This window comes from Tachyglossus aculeatus, chromosome 16, assembly GCF_015852505.1.
Source record: "Tachyglossus aculeatus isolate mTacAcu1 chromosome 16, mTacAcu1.pri, whole genome shotgun sequence".
Lineage (NCBI taxonomy): Eukaryota > Metazoa > Chordata > Mammalia > Monotremata > Tachyglossidae > Tachyglossus > Tachyglossus aculeatus.
In genome coordinates, this window is record NC_052081.1 from 18761634 (window position 1) to 18785130 (window position 23497).

Sequence of the window (23497 nt, forward strand, 5' to 3'; positions counted from 1 at the left end):
AATCAAGCAATTAGAGATATTTATTAATCATTTTAGTGTAGGCAGAGCACTGAGGAAAGCGAAATGTCATAGAGTGGGTAGACATGGTCCCTGTCCAAAAGGAACTTACAAGTCTAGGTGGGGGGACATATTTTAGAAAAATTACAGATAGTGGATGGCAGAGGATAAGGACTATGTACAAAAGAGCTATATAGAGCAAAGAAGCAGCATGGCCTAGTGGCTAGAGGACGGGCCTGGGTTCTAACCCTGGCTCTCCCACTTGTCTGCTATGTGACCTTGGGCAAGTCAGATTCATTTCTCTATGCCTCAGTTACCTCATCTGTAAAGTGGGGATTAAATCAAGTGATTAAGGAGTACAGATCTTGGTGCATAAGTGGCACAAGAAGGAGAACAAATGGGAAAAATGAGGGCTTAGTGAGAGAAGGCCTTTCCTGGGAGATGACTTTCTGAGCACTTGCTCTATACTGAGTGCCATACTAAGAGCTTGGGAAAGTAAAATTGAATTAGTATACATAATGCCATTCAGGGAACGTACGCCGGACGGAACCACACTGTGGCAGCCTCCTCTCTGATCTGCCATCCTCCTGTCTCTCCCCACTTCAGTCTATATTTCACTCGGGTTATCATTGTACAGAAACACTCTGGGCATGTTACTCCCCTCCTCAAAAATCTCCAGTGATTGCCTGTCAACCTACAAATCAAGCAAGACCTCCTCACTTTCGGCTTCAAGGCCTTCCATCACCTCGCCCTCTCCTACCTCACCTCCCTTCTCTCCTTCTCCAGCCCAGCCCGCACCCTCCGCTCTTCTGCCGCTCACCTCCTCACTGTGCCTCATGCTCTCCTGTCTCGCCGTTGACCCCCGGCCCAAGTCTTTCCCCTGGCCTGGAATGCCCTCCTTCCAAACCTCTGTCAAACTAGCTCTCTTCCTCCCTTCAAAGCTCTACTCCTCAAAGCTCACCTCCTCAAGGAGTCCTTCCCAGACTGAGCCCCCTTTTTCCTCTCCTCCTCCCCATCCCCACCCGCCCTACTTCCTTCCCCTCCCCACAGCACTTATATATATTGGTACAGATTTATTACTCTATTTTACTTATTTACTATTCTATTTATTTTGTTAATGATGTGCATATAACTTTGACACCTGTCTAGATGTTTTGTTTTGTAGTCTGTGTCCCCCTTCTAGACTGTGAGCCCGTTGTTGGGTAGTGACTGTCTCTATATGTTGCCAACTTGTACTTCCCAAGAGCTTAGCACAGTGCTCTGTACATAGTAAGTGCTCAATAAATACTATTGAATGAATATTCTGGAAGCGCACCCTAATTATACAACCATTGCACTGGAAAGTAGTCTACCTACTGAGAACTCCTAACAGCTTAGAAGGAACAAGAAACAAAGCACTTTCTCAAACATAAACAACAAATGGATGTTTCTCCCAAATATCGTAAACCAGACAAACATCAAGACATTGGGCAAGGCCAAGTGAAGGCACTGATATTGTTTTGGTGTAAATGACTCAGTGATTTTAAAAAAAAATCTACTTACTGTAAAACAGCTACTGAATCTTCACACCACGCTAAATTTCACCCAAACTGTATTTCCATTAAATCTTCTCTATAGCTGTTTGGGCTGGAACCTTTCTCCTTCACCCCCTACCCCTGGACACACAAACAAACACAACACAAATTCCCCTTCTTGAGCAGTATTATCATGACATATCAGCTAAACTCACCATCACATAACAAGAAAAGAAGACAACAAAGTCCTAGATTGAAGCTCAGTCTCTTGGTAGCAAAACTAAGCTCATCCTAACATAGCAGTGATTGGAAAACATGTGAGGGGAATGTACTATAGTAGGATATCCAAGTAGGTTGTCGACAGTTAACGAAAAATGAGAAACTGAAAGTCGGGAGGACAGAGGAAACATTTTTAAGGCTACAGGGAAGCAGAGCCTCATGCAGTGCAACATCTCAGATAAAAACTTGGAATCAGTTGCATCAGATAGACTAGTGTAGTGCATTGAAAATGAGAAAGGAGTAGTCTTTTGGAACAGACACCCTGTGGAGATGACAAAACAAGGAATAATAGTAGTAATAATAGTAATACTACTAATACTAAAACTACTTGTCTTATGCTGTCAAGTCATTTCTGACCCATAGTGACACCATGGACACAACTCTCCCAGAACGCCCCGCCTCCACCTGCAATTCTTCTGGTAGTGTACCCATAGAGTTTTCTTGGTAAAAACCCAGAAGTGGTTTACCATGGCCTCCTTCCACACTGTAAACTCGTATCTCTGCCCTTGACTCTCTTCTGTGCCACTGCTGCCCAGCATGGGTGAGTTTTGACTTGCAGATGACTGCCTTCCAGTCACTTAGCACTGCCCAAGCTAGGAACAGAATGGATAGGCCTCTGCTCGACTCTCCCTCCCGTAGTCAAGACTGGTAGAGTACTGGAAACTCACCAGGTGTGACCCTGAGAGGGGATTAAACTACTACCACTACTAATAATAATTGTGGTATTTGTTAAGCACTTACTATGTGCCAGGCACTGTACTAATCACTGGGGTAGATACAAGGAAATTGGGTTGGACATAGTCCCTGTTCCACACAGGGCGCTCAGTCTTAATCCCCATTTTACAAATGAGGTAACTGAGGCACAGAGAAGTTAAGTAATTTGCTCAAAGTCACACAGCAGACAAATAGTGGAGCCAGGATTAGAACCCAGGTGTTTCTGGCTCCCAGCCCCAAGCTCTATCCACTAAACCATGCTGTAAAAACATAATAAGGGCTATTTATTCTGTAAATAATTAGCATGCCAACATAGCAAGGGACATTGTTGTTGTTTTTTTGTGCAGTGTGCTTTTCAGCCATACATACACCTAAAGGTGAATTTCACCCTCAGAGACATCCTTTTTGAGCATGAAGGACTACATGAACATCTGTGTATCCATAAATTCTTGAAATTATCATCTTCTTCCTCCATACACCTCCTTCCACCACATACACTTTCTACTAGCACTGAGACCCTTTGAAATTAATGATAATTCGGGAAACATTATTCAACCTTGACCTCACTGACGTCCTCTCCTGGTTCTCCTATCTCTCTGGCTGCGCTTTTGCTGTCCACAGATTCCTTCCCTGCCTCTCTCTCCCTAACTTTGGGGGTCCCTTAAGGATCAGTTCTGGTTCCCTTTCTATTCTCCATCTAACCCCCCCCCTCCTTCCAAATTTACATCCCCATCCCTGATGTCTCTCCTTCTCTGCAGTCTCGTATTTCCTCCTGCCTTCAGGTCATCTCTACTTAAATGTCCTGCTGACACCTCAAATTTAGCACACCCAAAACAGACTCCCATTTTCACACCCAAACTCTGCCCTTCTTTTGATTTTCCCATTACTACAGTCAGCGCCACTATGCTCCCTATCTCACAACCCCTTGACCTCGAAATTATCCTTTACTCATCTCTCTCATTTAACACACATATTCAATCTGCTACTAAATCCTGTAAGTTTAACCTTCACAGCATTGCTAAAATGCGCCTTCCCCCCTCCATCCAAATTACTACCGTGTTAATCCTACCACTTATTCTTGATTACTGCATCAGCCTCTTTGCTGACCTCCCTGCCCCAGTCTTTCCTCAGTCCATTGTATAGTTCGCTTGCTGCCTGGATCATTTTTCTACTGAAACATTCAGTCCATGTCACCCCACTCCTCAAGAACCTCCAGTGGCTATCTATCTACATCAACATCAAACAGAAATTCTTTACCATCGGCTTTAAAGCACTCAGTCACCTTGTCTACCTTACGTCTCTGCATTCCTACTGTAACTCAGCCCTCACACTTTTCTACTCTAGTGCCAACCTACTCACTGTACCTCCCTCTCATCTTTCTCATGGTGGACCACTCATCCACATCCTGCCCTCCCTCTTCATGTCCAACAGAAGATCATTTTCTCCACCTTCAAAGCCAGAGCCCTTCTCCGACAAAGCCCTCATTTCCTCTCCCTCCACCCCATGATACTTACGTACATATCCATAATTCATTTGTTTATATTCATGTCTGTATTCCTCTCTAGAATCTAAGCTTCTTGTGGGCAGGGAACATGTCTCCCAACTCTGTTATATTGTACTCTCCCAAGCACTTCATACAGTGCTCCGCACGTGGTAAAGAGCTCAATGTATATGAATGATTGATGGATCAATTGTTTGATGTTTGCTTCATATCACCAATAGATATTGACTCCAAGGCCCAGGCTCTAGACACTGGGCCTCGCTGCTTCCTCATACTGTCTTGAAATTACACCTTGCCTTTAGACTTCCGAACCTCTTTAGCATTACTTGCCTCAATTGGGGTTGAAGCATTCCTGCGAGGTAAGGACCAGTGGGTATGATTATCCTTGTTAATTATAATAATATTAATTATGGTATTTGTTAAGTGCTTACTATGTGCCAAGCACTGTTCTAAGCGCTAGAGTAGGTACAATAATAATAATAATAATGGCATTTGTTAAGCGCTTACTATGTACAAAGCACTGTTCTAAGCGCTGGGGAGGTTACAAGCTGATCAGGTTGTCCCACGGGGGGCTCACAGTTTCAATCCCCATTTTACAGATGAGGTAGCTGAGGCCCAAAGAAGTTAAGTGACTTGCCCAAAGTCACACAGCTGACAGGTGGCGGAGCCAGGATTTGAACCCATAACCTCCGACTCCCAAGCCCGGGCTCTTTCCACTGAGCTACGCTGCTTCTCTTGTTTTGGAGAGAAGAGAAACTAGGAAGTTTGCCTAGGTCTACATGACAGAACAGTGACAGAGCTTGGATTTGAGCCCAGTTTCTCTGAATACTGAAAGCAATGTGGCCTAGTGGAAAGAGCAGAGACCTTGAGTCAGAGGACCTGGGTTCTAATTTCAGCTCAGCCACTTATTCTGCTGTGCGATCTTGGGCTAGTCTCTGAACTCCTCTGTCACTGTTTCCTCATGGGTAAAATGGGGTTTCAATATCTGCTATCCTTCCTACTTAGATTATGAAACCCATGTGGACAGGGACTGTGTCTGACCTAATTATCTGTAACTACCCAGTGCTGAGCACAGTGTTTAACACATAGTAGGCACTTACAAATGCTAATATTATTGTTATTCCAACTAACCAACTTCAGCTAGGTCAATTCAGGTAGGCTAGGGAATGTCAACTCTCCCAGACAATAGACTAAAAGAAGAAATATACCCAAATCAGTTGGTGGAGCACAGAAACTACAAACATACATTGCGGTGAAGCCGAAAACACGGGCTTCTCCTGATGGCGGAACTTCAAACTAAATAGACAGAAGGGCTAATCTCCCATGATAAATACTTTGTTTGAAGACTTGAAATGTGTTTCCATGGAAACAATTTGGCCATGAACTTTGCAAACAGAAAACTACTAAGCATTTCCGTTTGCTTATGAAGCTATGTTTAATTGTTTTTTAAAATGCTTGCGAACCATGAACAGTTTAGGTGATTGGGATTACAACTACTTCATGGAAACACTTTACAGAATAACTTTTCTACCTGGAAATGATGAGGAGAAAAAAACACCTATCTGATTCATTCCAGCTTCATAATTTTAGGCAGTTTGAAATGAAGTTAGTGATGGAGTTTCTCTGGCTGGCTTTCCGTAGATTTCTGAATTATCCTGTGGAATGAGTTATTTATAGTTTTTTAAATGACTTTGAGAATTTTTATCATTGCGTTTACTTTTGCATTTGACTTCAGGTTAGGGGACAGTTGCAAAGGGAGAACAGCTAGAAATCAGGAGATAAGTGATGACATTGTGTGAAATGTTTACTTCCAAAGCAGTGTGGCATAATGGATAGTGCATGGGGCTGGGAATCAAAAGGACCTGGGTTCTAGTCCCTGTTCCCCCACTTGTCTGTTGTGTGATCTTAGGCAAGTCACTTCACTTCTCTGTGGTTCATTGATCTCCTCCGTAAAGTGGGGATTAAGACTGTGAGCCCCATGTGGGACATGGACTGTGTCCAATCTCATTATCTTGTATCTACCCCAGTGATTGGAACAGTGCTTGGCACAGACTGAGCACTTAACAAATGCCATGAAAAACAAAATAAAGCAAAATAAGTAATTCACACAGAGAATAACCCAAGATCTTTAATGTTAAAGTTGGTTTACTAAAACAGAGCAAGCATGTTTCTTATTGTAAATACCAAATAAATAAAATGTTTAGGCTCTTTCGTTCCACTGCACGTTTCCTCTGTGGGAATCACATGAAAAACCATTAAAATATATAATAATAATGGCATTTGTTAAGCACTTAGTATGTGCCAATAAATCAACCAATGGTAATTACTGAGTGCTTACTGTGTGCAGAACACCATACTAAGCAGTTGGAAAAGTGTCATCATTATCACCCATGATATTTATTGAGCACTTATTGTGCGCAGAGCACTGTACTATGCATTTGTTTACTATTTGCCACGTGCAGGGCTAGATACTGAGTAGGTAAACACAGTCATTCATTCATTCATTCATTCATTCAATCATATTTATTGAGCACTTACTGTGTGCAGAGCACTGTACTAAGCACTTGGGAAGTACAGTAAAACAGAGTTGGTAGACATGTTCCCTGCCCACCACGAGCTTAGAGTCTGAAGGGGGAGGCAGACTGTAATATAAATAAATAATTTATAACATATATAGAGATATGCTCCTTGGTGAAGTGGGGCTGAGAGTGGAGCAAATAACAAATGCCCCCCAAAGAAGCAACAATAGAGCTACTAGACACTATCCCTGCCCATAGGATCTTTCAATCTAGAAGGGAAGACAGACATTAAAGAAGTTTGGGGAGTAATGGCAGGGCCTCTACATCATTCACACCTTTACAGCATAGAATAGACATGGCATTTGCAAAGTGTTTACTATTTGCCATGTGCTGGGCTAGATACTGAGTAGGTAAACACAGTCATTCATTCATTCAATCGTATTTATTGAGCACTTACTGTGTGCAGAGCACTGTACTAAGCACTTGGGAAGTACAAGTCGGCAACACATAGGGACGGTCCCTACCCAACAGCAGTCATAGGGCTCCCACTCTAAGTAGGAAGGTAATAATAATAATAATAATAAGAAGAAGAAGAAGAAGAATGGCATTTATTAAGGGCTTACTATGTGCAAAGAACTGTTCTAAGCACTGGGGAGGTTACAAGGTGATCAGGTTGTCCCACGGGGGGCTCACAGTCTTAATCCCCATTTTACAGATGAGGTAACTGAGGCACAGAGAAGTAAAGTGACTTGCCCAAAGTCACACAGCTGACAATTGGCGGAGCCGGGATTTGAACACATGACCTCTGACTCCAAAGCCAGTGCTCTTTTCCACTGAGCCAAGGTACTTAATCTCCATTTGGCAGATGAGAAAACTGAGGTTGAAAGACACTAAGGGACTTTTCCAAGGTCACCCAGCAGACACAGCAGACACTGTGCCAAAGCCGGGATTGGAATCTAGCTTCACATACTCCCAGGCCCATTGTCTTCTTCTAGGTTTTCTTTTCTGCTTGAGTTTTTTAGTTCCTTTTATTTTTGTTTGTCATGTGTTTTTCAATGGTAATTGTTAAGTGCTTATTAAGTGGCAGGCATTGAACTAAGTGGTGGGGTAGATACAAGCTAATCGTGTTGGACATGGTTCATGTCCCACAAAGGGCTCACAGTCTTAATCCCCATTTTACAGAGGCACAGAGAAGTTAACTGACTTCCCCAGGTCACACAGCAAACAAGCAGCGGCACCGGGCTAGAACCCAGGTCTTCTGAGTCCCAGGCCTCAGCTCTATCCACTACATCACACTGCTTCTCTTGCTTTTCATAGATGCATCTTTTCAGCCTCACCGAAATTCGTAATAATAATAATATAATCATGGTATTTGTTCCGCGCTTAACTATGTGCCAGGCACTGTACAAAGCGCTGGGATGGATACAAGGAGATCAGGTTGGACACAGTCCCTATCCCACGTAGGGCTCACAGTCTCAATCCCCATTTTACAGATGAGGTAACTGAGGCCCAGAGAAGTGAAGTGACTTGCCCAAGGTCACACAGCACACAGGTGTTGGAGGGTTTGATTTTCAGCACCACTATCTTCGAATATGTAGAATGATTCTATAGGCAATACAATACAGATTTAGTCAATTCTATTGCCTAGAACCCTTAAATATTGCATTATCCTTGTCAGGTCATTGAACCTATTTCTGAGTATCGTGAAACTTGAATATTTCATGACACTGTATTGTTTTTGCATTATTAAATCGTATATTTTGCATATATACACCCACAAACTTTATAGAAAAATCATGTTTCATCCACGATTTAATCATTTTTATTAACAAGTACATTCGGTAGAAAGGAAAGTAATAAGCTTTTGTAACATACACAGAGCCCTGCAGTCATTTAGCATTCTAAAATCCTGCAAGGAAATTTTGGGAGTCAGTGAAAGAAATTTTTGGGACATTATTTCAAGTCTCTCAATCTTCTAACTTCCAGTTTAGGAGTTCCAAGATAAACTGAAATGACCTTGAAATAATTCCAAAGTACTAAAGTCTTGATAAAGGGAACATATAAACAGCATATTGGAGATCAATCCACATAGAGACTAACTTTTTCTTTTAATCGTTATTACTCAGGGCATTATTCAGGGCAGCTTCTATAACAAAAACAATTTGAAGAACACACTTTCCTTTCATCTGTAACCTATAAAGCATCCTGGAAAAAAAGCAAATATAAAAGCTCCACCATTGTATAAAGATGAGTCAGCTTCCTTTCATGAGATTTTAATTTATAACTAAGTTGACCTATACAGGAAAAAAAAACAAAATTCAAATCTGACTAATTTTTAAAAAGATATATGATTTTTGCAAATCATCTTGAACAATTCAGTTTTCCCACAGCCCTGGAACATCAAAGAGGGATATACAAATCTCGACACTATTTGGTAAATTCTACAAATCAACCCTTCTTTTCATTATAATAAATTTTAATTGGTGACTACCACAGAAAAAAAGGCAATGTACTCAATTCAGTCCAATATATAGCTGCCAAATTAAATCAAGTTGAACTATTATTGTATTACAATAGCCGCCATTCTGGAAGATAGGTCAAAAGATCTGGAAATTGGCTCCATTTGTTGAGGAACCCTTCTAAATTAATAGTTTAGAAGAATCAACAACAGTCTTTGACTCAGTCATCCAGGGGTCGGATACTGATAACTGTGACTTACAGAAACGTAAATTTATGCCAGGGAAACTTGACTCAGAATAAAATTTTCCATCAGCAGCCCACAGCGAAGAGCTACAACCAACTTCTGCATCTTAGGCTCTATATTGTCAAATACTGCATGGATAAACCAAATATGAAATCAAGAAGCCTGGTATGCTCTTCAGGAAATTGGCAGATATATAAGATGAAATGAGACATGATGATAATAACACTAATACTAACAATAATGATGGTATTTGCTAAGCGCTTACTATGTGCTGAGCACTGTTCTAAGGGCTGGGATAGACACAAGGTTATCAGGTTGTCTCAGATGGGGCTCACAGTCAATCAATCAATCAATCATATTTATTGAGCGCTTACTGTGTGCAAAGCACTGTACTAAGTGTTTGGGAAGTATAAGTTGGCAACATATAGAGATGGTCCCTACCCAACAGTGGGCTCACAGTCTAGAAGATGGACAGTCTTAATCCCCATTTTACAGATGAGGTAACTGAGGCACAGAGAAGTTAACTGACTTGCCCAAAGTCACACAGCTGACAAATGGCAGAGGTGGGATTAGAACCCATGACCTCTGATGCCCAAGCCTGCGCTCTTTCCACTAAGTCACACTGCATCTGTTAAGTGCTTACTATGTGTCAAGTATTGTTCCAAAGGCAGGGGTATATACAAGATCATCAGATACCAATCAATCAATCAATCAATCGTATTTATTGAGCGCTTACTGTGTGCAGACCACTGTACTAAGCGCTTGGGAAGTACAAGTTGGCAACATATAGAGACAGTCCCTACCCAACAGTGGGCTCACAGTCTAAAAGGGGGAGGCAGAGAACAAAACCAAACATACTAACAAAATAAAATAAATAGAATAGATATGTGATACCACACAGATAATGGATACCGCATGAAGCTCACATTGTGAGTAGGAGGTAGGACAGGTATTGAATTCCCATTTTACAGATGAGGGAACTGAGGCTCAGAGAAGTGAATAATAATAATAATAATGATAATAATCATGGTATTTGTTAAGCGCTTACTTGGTACCAAGCACTGGTCTAAGTGCTGGGGTAGATACAAGGTAATCAGGTTGCCCCATGTGGGGCTCACAATCTTAATCCCCATTTTACAGGTGAGGTAATCTGAGGCACAGAGAAGCTAAGTGGCTTGCCCAAGGTCACACAGCAGCCAAGTGGCAGAACTGGGATTAGAACCCATGTCCTCTGATTCCCAAGCCCGTGCTCTTTCCACTGAGCAACATTGCTTCTCATCAGAGACTTGCCCAAGGTCTCACAAGCACGCAAGTGAATAAGGTGGGTTTAGAACCCAGGTCCTCTGACTCCGAGGCCCAAATGCTTTCCACTAGACCATGTTGCTTTTCAGCTTCAGCCTTCATGAGTCACCTTTTCCGTATGGTTCTGGGTCTGAGCTTACATCAGAAGGCTCATCTGGCATCTAAGCATCGTGCCACAGATGGCACTACAAACTCATTAGTTATGAAGTCTTGAAAGGAGTCAGTTTGGCAGCATCAAGACACTGCTGATAAACTGATCAAACTAAGGAACACGAACAACTGCATGGCTCAGTGGAAAGAGCCCGGGCTTTGGAGTCAGGGGTCATGGGTTCGAATCCTGATCTGCCAATTGTCAGCTATGAGACTTTGGGCAAGTCATTTAACTTCTCTGTACCTCAGCTGCCTCATCTGTATAATGGGGATTAAGACTGTGAGCCCCCCGTGGGACAATCTGATCTCCTTGTAACCTCCTCAATGCTTAGAAAAGTGCTCTGCACATGGTAAGCACTTAATAAATGCCATTATTATTATTATTATTATTATTATTATTAACAATATACTAGAGTTGTAGAGATCCGGGGATAGGCTGTGACTAATGAAGCTCCATAACTCGAGACAAAGCACTATAGCATCCTTGAAAAGTACAGCTGACACCACCCTCATCACAGACCAAGACAGAATCTTACACAAGCAACTAGATCACTACAGTGAACTGAGAGAGAAGGGAGAGAAATTATCGTGGTAGGTGATTAATCAAGCCCATTTATGGAGTGCTTACTATGTGCAGAACACTGTACTAAGCACCTGGGAGAGTACCATGCAATGGAGTTGGTTGTCTGCTCACAACAAACTTATAGACATCGGGGAATGTCCCTTATCTCTAATGTAGGCGTGATGTTCAAATAGTTCTGGATGCCCTTCCGAAGAACATAGTTAATTGTAAGCTAGCTTAATTGCAGTGTGGCGTCGGACCAAATGTTTTGGATTCAGTACATGCTTCCAGTCCACTGGGAAACTTTCAGCTCATCAATTTGATGAGAGAGTGGATCTTGTCTTGACCTCTGCCTCTGAGTCATTTCCGACCCATAGCGACACGGTGAACACATCGCTCCAAGAATCCCCCACTCTCCAACTGCAATCGTTCTGGTGGTGTATCCACAGAGTTTTCTTGGTCAAAATATGGAAGTGGCTTACCATTGCCTCCTTCCGTGCAGTAAACTTGAGTCTCCGCCCTCGATTCTCTCCCTTGCTGCTGCTGCCCAGCATGGGTGAGTTTTGACTTGTAGCAGATTGCCTCCCACTCACTTGCCACTGACCAAGCTAGGAATGGAATGGGTAGGCCTCTGCTTGACTCTCCCTCCCGTAGCTGAGACTGGTAGAGGACTGGAAACTCTCCAGGTGTGACCCTGGGAGGGAAGAGAGTGGATCAGGGTTGGCTTTATTCTGGTGAATGTGCACTAAAGCACATGCACTACAAGCCCCAAAATGATTTTTTTGTTTGTTTTATGGTACTTGTTAAGCACTTACTATGTACCAAGCACTGCACTAGATGCTGAGGTATATACAAGATAAGCAGGTTGGGAACAGTCTTCATCCCACATGAAACTCACAGTCTATGAAGCAGGGAGAACAAGTATTTTACATATGAGGTAATTGGGAAAGAGAAGTTGGGTGACTTGCAAAGAGCTATGGACTGTGTCCAACCTGATAACCCTGTTCTTAGTACAGTGTTCAGCACATTGTTGGCAGTTAAATATCACAGATATTATTGTTGTGGACTGAAAACAAGTCTGAAGAAAGTGAATGCAATGTACCAACCCACATCAAACTATACCCAAATAAAGGTTTACATCTGCATCTCAGAACTTAAAAGTTACCCAAGTCTGCTACTTAAAATAGAAATTCCAAACATAAAAGCATCTGATACCTGTTTAGAAAAGAGACAGACAAGCTGGAAAATGGGCTTTTTGGTATAAAATGGGATAACTGGTCACCCTAGGGAAGAGCACAGATGGCAGAAAGAATCACAAGCAATTAGAACTGCAATAATAATAATAATTAACAATAATTATTATTGTTATTAACTACTTTCAATGTTCCAGGCACTACACTAAGTGCTGGCGTACATATGAAACCATCAGGTCCCATATGGGGCTCACATTCTTAGTAGGAAAGAGAACAAGTATTGAATCCTGATTTTTCAGATGAGGGAACTGAGGTACAAGAGAAGTTACTTGCCCAAGGTCACACAGCATACAAGTGGTTCTCTGGGATTTGAACCCAGGTTTTCTGACTCCCATGCTCTTTCTACTAGACTACAACACTTCCAGTTACTAGCTAAGGAGCCAGAACAAAAGTATTTAAAGACAGTGAAGCATGGTCTCAAAAAACGTGACCTAGCAGTCTTCCAGTTGGGAAGCTTCTGCAGTAAATCAACCAGCCTGGCTCACCTTGAACAAATGTTTCATGAAGATTAGGGTATCAAGGGACTGATTCAAAAACAGAACCCGGCCCGCTAAAAGACAAGCTTTCAGAACATCAAGGATATACCTTTGTATGCATACACACACACACACACACACACACACACACACACACACACACACACAAGCCAACATTATCTCCCAGTTTACATCTTTTCACAGCAAACCTTAATCTGCCTGAAATTCTGCACTTTGAAAATAATGGGAGAATGTCTTGTTTGAAAGGGAAAGGAAGATGAACAGTTTGAAAAAAAAAGGCAGATAGTCCACGAAGGTGAATGAAGCAGCTATTTTTAATTATAGCTCTAAGTGCATCCACTTTGTAGATGAGAAACAACATTCCCCCAAAGCATTTAACAATGCAGATTCTCTTCATAAGCACTTCAAAGATGTCCATTTTAATGTCCAAATAGAAATGTCTGTGAAGTGCATTGTTGTCAAGTTTCCTGTTCATAGAAAGGCTTTCCTCCTTCAGCTTTCTACAGAAACCAAGTGATGATCACCTGGTTCTCTTGATCCGAGCAGCCCATGGACACAGAGACCTCTCTCTCTGTCACGCTACCTCAGCAGGACAAGACTATCTAAAATCGGAATCCCTGCTGACTGCCCTGAAAGGACACAAAGAACTTCTCCTGAACTGCTGCAGTCGAGAAGTGGTCATTCCCGTATCATCTCACTCCCTGTTTCCACCTCCCTGGGCCTGCCCTGGGTTCGCAATGGAGAATTTATTTATATTAATGTCTGTTCCCCCTCTGGACTGTAAGCTCAATGTGGGCAGGGACTGTGTCTGCTATATTGTAATATTGTACTCTCCCAAGTGCTGAGTATAGTGCTCTGCACACAGTAAGCACTCAATAAATACGACTGACTGACTGAATACAGAGCAGGTGTAGTTTTCTGACACCCTGATGATGAAGGTAGATTTTCTCCTAAACACTTGCCTCTTTACTGCCAAGAACCCAAGGACCTGCATTCAGTTCGGAAGTTAATCAGATGAAGCAGCCAACAATCTCACCTATAACACTTAACTTCTTTAACTTCACCACGTCCCCTCAATCCCCTTCCCATAATTGACCCATCTCTGTCCTTTCCTTCCTCCTCTGATCCCCTTCCACCCAACTCTCTCACCCTTCATGCCGTTCCCCTCCTCTAGCCCCAATCCATCCCATCCTTCTTTCTCAGAGCCACCCCTCATCCTCATCCAACCCCTACCCCAATCCTCCTCACTCCCCTCAATACCCTCAGCCAAGTGTGGCCTGTGGAATGCTCATTCCATCATGGAAAAGCTTCCCTTCACCCTTGACCTGTTTCTGACCCAACCACTGTTCTTCCTCACTGTCACTGAAACCCATCTCTCCCCAGACAATGACTCTTCCCACCTTCAAAGCCTTATTGAAGGCCCATCTCCTCCCAGAGGCCTTCCCTGACTAAGCCCTCCTTTCCTCTTCTCCCACTCCCTCCTGCGTCACCCTGACTTGCTCTCTTTATTTAACCCCCCTCCCATTTACGTACACATCTGTAATTTATTTATTTATATTAATGTCTGTCTCCACCTCTAAACTATAGGCTAGTTGAGAGTGGGGGAATGTGTCCATCATATTGTTATATTATACTCTCTCAAGTGCTTAGTACAGTACTCTGCACACAGTAAGTGCTCGATAAATACATTGACTGAGTTATTAAATGTCATCATTAATTCTAATCCGAGAGTAGATGTTGAAAATCAGCCTTGGTTGCATTGTTGTCTTATCATTCAAATCAATTGATTTCCAGATGAAAGTTTTGGAAAAGTTCCTAACCAATAGAGCCATTACACATTCCTCAAATTGATTGTAGTGAAAATAAAATTGTTGCCAGTTATATCCTGCATGTGTACATCAAGCAAGTTGAAAAAAAATGTTGTTTCTGATATGTCAGTCTGAATGCTGAAAGTGCGCAAATTGTTGGAATGATTTCCAGATGACAAAGAGTTGGACGTCGTTCAGAAAGTGTCCAAACTTTCAAAAATGTTATCTGAACTTCTCGTATTTTTGAGAACAAGCAGGCTTAGCTCCACTCTCCTCCAACTCCTTTGTCTTGACTTTGTATAACTGTAGTAAAAAATAATTCTGAATGCAATAAAGTCACTGAGGAGATATAGCTCTATTATTTCGGGCCACCACACAAATGTGATTCAAAGGGAAGCTTGTATTAGAAAACATTCTGGGCATTTTTGTGTGTGTGTGTGTGTGTGGCATTTGGTAAGCACTTACTATGTGCCAGGCACTGCACTAAATGCTAGGATAGATACAAGCTAATCAAGTGGACACAGTCCCTGTCCCACGTGGAGTTCACAGTCTTAATCCCCATTTTACAGATGAAGTAAAAGAGGCCCAGATAAACTAAGTGACTTGTCCAAGGTCACACAGCAGACGAGTTGCCGTCTCTATGTGTTGCCAACTTGTACTTCCCAAGCGCTTAGTACAGTACTCTGCACACAGTAAGCACTCAATAAACGCGACAATGAATGAATGAATGAAAGCTGCAGAAATGGGATTGGAACCCAGGTCCTTCTGACTCTCAGGCTTACACTCTACCCACGAGGCAATGCCACTTCCCTTGGGTCACAGTGTTTCTTGGAAATTAAATGGTTGGTTATCTTTTGCCCATTATTTGTCACCCAAGATTTCTCAAAACCGTAAACAGGGAGTTTTCATTTGGTTGTATGTTTCACATCAACTATATCACAGAGGAAATAGGACTTGTTTTGCTGTTCTCCAGAATATTTTAACAGGCAGTCCCCAGAATGTACTTCACACCACTGAGGGAAGATCTGAACCATACTATCTGTTCTCTGAATTAACTGACTATTTTATTGCAAGAAACACGTGAGATAAAAATAAATAAATAAATGAATCTGTCTCCGAGTTCTTGTAAATCTGTCGCCAAAAAACTCAGGAGAGATAATCATTGTTTTCCTAGGCTCTTGCAGAGAAAGGTCTACAGACTAGGATTGGTGATGTTCGTTCTGAAAGTTCCCAGAAGCCTTCAGGCAAAGATTTAATTAGCCAACATTCCATATATCATTTGAGTTTCCCTATAACTCAGTTATTCATCTGAATGGTTCCAAGCATCCAGAAAAAAACCTTGGAAGAAAAAGGAGGAACATCCAACAACATCAGAACCAAATTCGTCTGCCCCCTCATGTTTATTAAATTGTGATCGACTGGAAAACTCACAGGTCTAAGGACCCTGGCATCCCCACCCAATCCACCCCTCTTGACACTGCCATGGAAAATCTCATCCCGAGGTGGTAGGGGGAGGAGCAATTGAGAGTCCCCCAGTCTGCTTCCTCCACCAGAATCAGAAGGTGTTTAAAATATTTTTTCCCAGTGTATTTTCATACCCCTTTCAAGCCGAAAACACCAGAACCTTGCTGGGATCAATATCACCGTCAATATTCCTGTTTCTTTTTCCCACTTCCCCCCTCCCCACTTCCCCCACATGGCTGTAGGCAAAGTAAGTGTTTTCTATGTCAAAATGTGGCCAGAAGACCATTTTCCTATGTTGCAATATGGGTGGGTATGTATATGTCTGATGATAATCCACCAAATTCAAAATAATTAATTTCAAACCATCTAAAAACAGAAATCCTGGAAGATTACCCAAATCCCAAAAAACTCAGTTCGAAAATCTTGGAGGACATATCTGAAAGTCTTATGTTGCCAACTTGTACTTCCCAAGCGCTTGGTACAGTGCTCTGCACACAGTAAGCGCTCAATAAATTTGATTGATTGATTGATTATTTACCTTATTTTATTTTTGAGCTACATTGTTTTTTTTAATACTTTCATTTTAATTGAGTCAGGAGGCAGTATGGGCTAGTGGAAAGAGTAAAGCCCTGATAGTCAGAGGGCCTGGGTTCTAATCCTAGCTACACCAGTTGCTAGTTGTGTGACTTTGAGCAAGTCACTTAACTTCCCTGTGCCTCAGTTTCCTAAAGAGCAAAATTGGGATTTTAAAACCTATTTTCCTTTTGAGGACATTATCTCACCTAATTGACATCTACTTATCCCAGCACTTAGAATAGTGTTTAACACAAAGTAGCAGCCTAACAAGGACCATAAAACAAACATTCATCTATTTGCATAATGCCTGGCTCAGTGGAAAGAGCACGAGCTTTGGAGTCAGAGGTCATGGGTTCAAATCCCGGCTCCATCAACTGTCAGCTGTGTGACTTTGAGCAAGTCACTTAACTTTTCTGTGCCTCAGTTACCTCATCTGTAAAATAGGGATTAAAACTGTGAGCCCTCCATGGGACAACCTGATCACCTTGTAACCTTCCCAGTGCTTAGAACAGTGTTTTGCACATAGTAAGCACTTAACAAATGCCATTATTATTATTATTATTATTATTATTAGCTCCCCTCAGCTTCTCTGTGCCTCAGATTCCTCATCTGCAAAATGGGGATACAATACTTGTCTTCTCCTACTTAGAATGTGAGCCCTATGTGGGCTCTGATGATCTCGCGTATATCCCAGTGTTTACTACAGTGCTTAGCATATAGCAATTGTTTAACAAACACCACAGCTGTTATGATTATTATTATTATTCACTTGGTTTTATACCCTTTAGTCACCCCTCCATCAGCCCCACAGCACTTATGTATAGAGAAGCAGCATGGCTCAGTGGAAAGAGCACAGGCTTTGGAGTCAGAGGTCATGGGTTCGAACCCCGACTCTGCCACATGTCTGTGTGACCTTGGACAAGTCACTTAACTTCTCTGAGCCTCAGTTACCTCATCTGTAAAATGGGGATTAAGACTGTGAGCCCCACGTGGGACAACTTGATCACCTTGTATCCCCCCCAGCGCTTAGAACAGTGTTCTGCACATAGTAAGTGTTTAGCAAATGCCATCATTATTATTATTATATCCAAAATTTAGAGAAGCAGTGTGGCTTAGTGGAAAGAGCACGGGCTTGGAAGTAAGAGGATGCAGGTCCTAATCCCAGCTCCGCCACCACTGTAAACTGTCTGCTCTGTGACTCTGGGCAAGCCACTTAACTTCTCTGTGCCTCAGTTACCTCATCTATAAAATGGGGATTAAGACTGTGAGCCCCACATGGAACAATCCGATTACCATCTGTCAATCCCAGTGCTTAGAACAGTGCTTGGCACTTATTAAGCACTTAACAAATACCATTGTTATTATTATTATTAATATTAATGTCTGTATCCCCATCTAGACTGTATGCTCACTGTGGGCAAGGAATGTGTCTACCAATTCTATTAGACTGTACTATCCCAAGCACTTAGTACAGTGCACTGCACACAGTAAGTGCTCAATAATACCACTGATTAATTGATTACCATTGAATTAGCATTTCAAATCAACACAAGACTGGAAGACCCCACAGTTTCTTGTGCACAATTGTCAGCTGCAAGTTGCAACCTTTAAAGAGTTCTGTTGTTACATCCCCACTGTAATACTATTACTCTAGCTGGATAAATGAATATTACTCACTAAATAATTAACCTGGCTCTTCCCAAGCTGGTTTATACCCATTCAACTCTGTTCTTACTCTTTCAGTGTATTGCTGAAGTGCATTTCTCAAAACACAAATACACCTAGATGGGTCTTTTATCTTTATCTTGGGCCACCCTGAAATGATAAAAGAGAAGAGGTATAATATTCCTTGATATAGAAAATATATTGAAAGTATACAGATATAGCTGGAAAACACTGAAGTCTATGAGAGCCTGGAATGCTTTAAAACATCCTCTGCTTTCTTTCCTTTTTTTTTTTTTTTGGTTTAAAAAGGGGCTTTGAAGGAATGATCCCTGTGACCCTTAGGTCCTCAACATATAAAAGCTGTGAAAGCAGCTTAGAGCCTTGTTGTACTGGCAGTTATTCTGGAATCTCTTTTCTCTAAGGTATCCCAGACCTGGCTGAGTAAGATTATTGCAAAAAGTAAAATTGGAAAGTAAGATTGGAAAAAAAATCTCCCCAAATGCTGTATAAAATTGAAATTAGCTATAGAACAGCAAGCACCCAGGAAATGAAAAAGGATCAACCAGTCATTCAATAGTATTTATTGAGTGCTTACTGTATGCAGAGCACTGTACTAATCACTTGGGAGAGTACAATACAACAACAAAACAGACACCCTGCTCACAATAATCCTACAGTCTACAGAGGGAGACAGACAATAATATAAATACACAAAATCACAGATAATAATAATAATAATGATAATGGTAGTATTTAAGCACTTACTACGTGCCAAGCACTGGGGTAGATAAAATGTAATCAGGTTGTCCCACATGGGGATCACAATCTTGATGTCCATTTTACAGATGAGGTAACTGAGGCACAGAGAAGTTGTGACTTGCCCAAAGTCACACGGCAGACAAGTGGCAGAGCCAGGATTAGAACCCATGACCTCTGACTCCCAACCCCATGCTCTTTCCACTGAGCCACGCTGCAGATATGTACATAAATTATACGGAACAGAGTGGAGAATGAATAAAGGGAACAAGTCAGGGTGGTGCGGAATGAAGTGGGAGAAGAGGAAATCAACTATAAACTCGAATGATTTTTCCAAAATCCCCTTGGAAAATATCTCCAGAATCCCTTTTATTGTCCACTCTCCTCTTTGCCAGATAATTGCTGTGCTGTTTCTTTTCCCAACTTTATCCTCTTGTTTTTGTTTTGTCTTTCCTCCACTCTTCCTCTGCCTCCAGTTCATTCTTCCCCTTTAATTCCACCTCCTTTTCCTCCTCCCCCTCCTCTTTCTTCTTTTCTTCCTCTCCGCTTCCTTCTTGCTCTCCATCTTCTGGTTCTCAATACAGTATTCCTTAGTGCTTCCTGAATAAATCTTTCAAAACATTTTTTAAATTAATTGAATTTGAAAGAAAGGATTAACTGCATCTTTTCTTTAAGAGTCCAGTACTTATGTAACTTTACAATTCTGAAATTGTGCTGTAGTTAGCTGACATTTTGAGAAGGGTATTAATGTTTAGAGTGAGCTATAAATAACATTTTGGTTGCATTAATGCATATTATTAGACTTTTACTTGTCAAGCAATCTAGTACTCAGGAAAAATGATATTTAATAGACTACAGAGCAGACAGGGGACTCTCATGCCCTTGAATCTCTTTCGATCATTCATTCATTCATTCAATTGTGTTTATTGCATGCTTACTGTGTGCAGAGCACTGTACTAAGTGCTTGGGGAGTACAAATCGGCAACATATAGAGTTGGTCCCTACCCAACAATAGGCTCACAGTCTAGAAGGGGGAGACAGACAACAAACCAAAACAAGTAGACAGGTAGCAATACCATCAGAATTGATCACTTATATACCATTCCCCAGATAGCAATGATGTACAAATCTTTAAATTCTGTTGTTTTCTCCACCTGAAATTTATTTTAGTGTCTATCTCCCCTGCTACATGGTAAGCTCTTTGAGAGCATGGATCGATTGAGGGAATTAACTCTATTGTACTCTCCCAAGTATTTACTGCAGCGCTCTGCACACAGTAAGTGTTCAATAAATACTCTTGATAGATTGATCGATTCTAGGCCTGAGGGAGAACCTGATCGGGGGTGAGTGGTGGGAGAGATGAGATCCAAGAAGCAGCGTGGCCTAGTTGAAAGAGTCAGGGGACTAGGTTTCTAATTTCTGCTCCAGTCATTTAAGTGAACTTGGGCGAGTCAATTAACTTCTCTGTACTTCAGTTCCCTCATCTTCAAAATGGGTATTCAATATCTGTCCCTCCTACCTACACTGTGAGCCCCATGAGGGACCAGATTATCTTGTATCCATCCCAGTGTTCAGTGCTTGGCACATAGTCAGCACTTAAAGAATGCTCAATTATTATTATTATTATCATCATCATTAAGATATAGAGAGTAGTGAGATGTTAGAGGAGTGGAGTGAGTTGATTGGGTTGTGGTAGGAGATTAATGAGATTAGGTAGGATGGAGAGAGCCGATTAAGTGTTTTATAGCCAGTGATGAGGAGTTTATTTGGTGGTAGATGGGCAGCCACTGGAACTTTTTGAGGCAGGGGGACATATGGACTGAAAGGTATTCAGAAAAATTATTCCATACAGCAGAGTGAAATATGGCCTGGAGTTCATTTATTCATTCAATCAATCATATTTATTGAGCACTCGCTTTGTGTAAAAAAACACTGTAATAAGAGCTTGGAGTGGGGAGAAGAGACGGGATGCAGTGGGAGATTGGGGGAACGGCGTTACTTTCAGTGAGGAGGCTAATGTAGTAGTCGAGGTGGGAATTAACAAGCACTTGGGTTAATGTGGTTGTGGTTTGGGTGGAGAGGAAAAGGTGGAGTCTAGAGATGTTGTGTAGGTAGAATGGACACAATTACATGTCAGACTGAATTTGTCCCTCTAGACTGTGAGCTTGTTATGGGCAGGGAACATGTCTGCTAATTCTGTTTTATTGTACTCTCCCAAGATCTTGGTATGGTGCTCCACACATAGCAAGCATTCAATAAACACAGTTGATTGAATGAATGATTGATTGATTGTGGGTTGAGTGAGAGAGATGAGTTGAGGGTAATACCAGGGTTATGGACTTGTGAGATGGGGTGGATAGTGGTGCCGTGTAGAATAATGGGAAAGATGGAAATGAGGAAAGATGTGGCATTCTGTTTTGAATGTGCTAAGTTTTGAAGTGTTGGTGGGACATCCAAGTAGAAATATCCTGAAGGCAAGGGTAAATACACGACTGTAGAAGAGGAGAGACAACGGGGCTGGAGAGGTAGATTTGGGAATCTTCCTCTTAGAGACGGTAGTTGAAGCCTTTAGAGTAAATGAGTTCTCTAAAGGGGGGGATGTAGATGGAGTAAGGGACCCAGAACTCAGCCTTGCAGGACTCTCATATTTAGAGGTTGGGAGGCAGAGGAAGAGCCTAGGAAAGAGACTGAGAATGAGAGGCCAGAGAGATAGGAGAAGAACCAGGAGAGGACCTTGATCAGATAATGTATCTCAGTGAAGAAGGTAGCCCACAGTGTTAAAAAGCCTGCTTCTTTTATTCATTCTTCAGTTCTCAAGTTTTAAGTCTATGAACAAGTTCTTCACCATGCTCTTCTAACCCAAATCTTAAAAGACCACCCACGTGGGTTTTGAAAAATATGTTTCAGTATCTACAGATATTCACTTCTTTAAAAATTTTGTCTGCTGTGTGACCTTGGGCAAGTCACTTCACTTCTCTGTTCCCTAGTTACTCTGGCTGTAAAATGGAGATTAGGACTGTGATCCCTATGTGGGACAACCTGATTAGCTTATATCTACTCAGCTGTTAGTACAGTGCCCGGCACATAGTAAGCACTTAACGAATACCATAAAAAGATAGAAAATCATAAAAAAGCTGTAGGGGAGTGAGGCCAGAAGAGCAGAGTTTCATGGTAATAATAATAATAATGATGATGGAATTTGTTAAGTGCTTACTATGTGCCAAGCACTCTTCTGAGCACTGAAGGAGATACAAGGTAATCAGGTTGCCCCAGTTGGGGCTCAGAGTTTTAATCCCTATTGTATAGATGAGGTCGCTAAGGCACAGAGAAGTGAAGTGACTTGCCCAGGGTCACACAGCCGACAAGTGGTGGAGCCAGGATTAGAACCCACGACCTCTGACTCCCAAGCCCCTGCACTTTCCACTAAGGTACGAGCAGCTCAGAGTCCAACAGTCCGAGCCAGAGTGATAGACACAGCTGCGACTCCCCAAAACCTTCCATTATGCGTTGGCAGCCTGATGCTACTGCTGTAGCTGTTGCCTCTGCTTCTCTCCCTCATGCTGACGCTTTGGATTTCAGTGACTCTAGGTTCACCTACAAAAATTATTGTGACATAGGTCACTATGGAAATCGTGCTGTTTTGCAAGATAAATCAAATGAAATCCATTTGCAACTGAAAATTTGATTTCATGACTGCACATCCTCGGTTGCATCCGTTTCATAATACCTCATCTATTCCTCCGTGGTGAAAATTTGACACTAAATTAAATGAAAGAATATAAAATGGTGTTTGTTTAGATCAGTTGATGAAATCTGCGTTTCGGCCTAGGACAGGAGAAAAAACAGTATTTTCATGTATTGATTTGTTTGCTTAATTCAGTGGCATGAATGTGGTAGGAGGGAGAGCTAAAGGATGTTGGTCAGTTAACCCATCTCTCCTCAGGAGGTCCAAAGTGAAAACCTATTTGTTAGAGGGTCTTGTCTGTCAAAGTGATGAGAATAAGTATTTCCAGGATCTGAATAATGATAATCAGAGTAAGTTAAGTCAAGAGACTGTTCCCTGCCTTAAAACAGGTTTGAAATATAATGAGCAGATTTATGTCTGCTATATTTAGCCTTTAATGGAGGAGTATCATTCACGTAGAGGAGCTAGAATATTTGCATATTCAAAAGACATGATGTGCCTAGAGAGAGAATATGGGAAAATAGGAAAGACAAGATTACAGTGCCTTGATT

General features: G+C 41.7%; 1 non-coding gene across 1 annotated transcript; it reads right to left on the reverse strand.

Moving 5' to 3' along the window:
* Positions 1-11808: 11808 nt before the first annotated feature.
* On the reverse strand, positions 11809-11946 carry LOC119938820. Its single transcript, XR_005454522.1, has one exon. It is a non-coding gene; the product is annotated as a small nucleolar RNA SNORA7 (small nucleolar RNA).
* Between the last annotated feature and the right edge of the window lie 11551 nt (positions 11947-23497).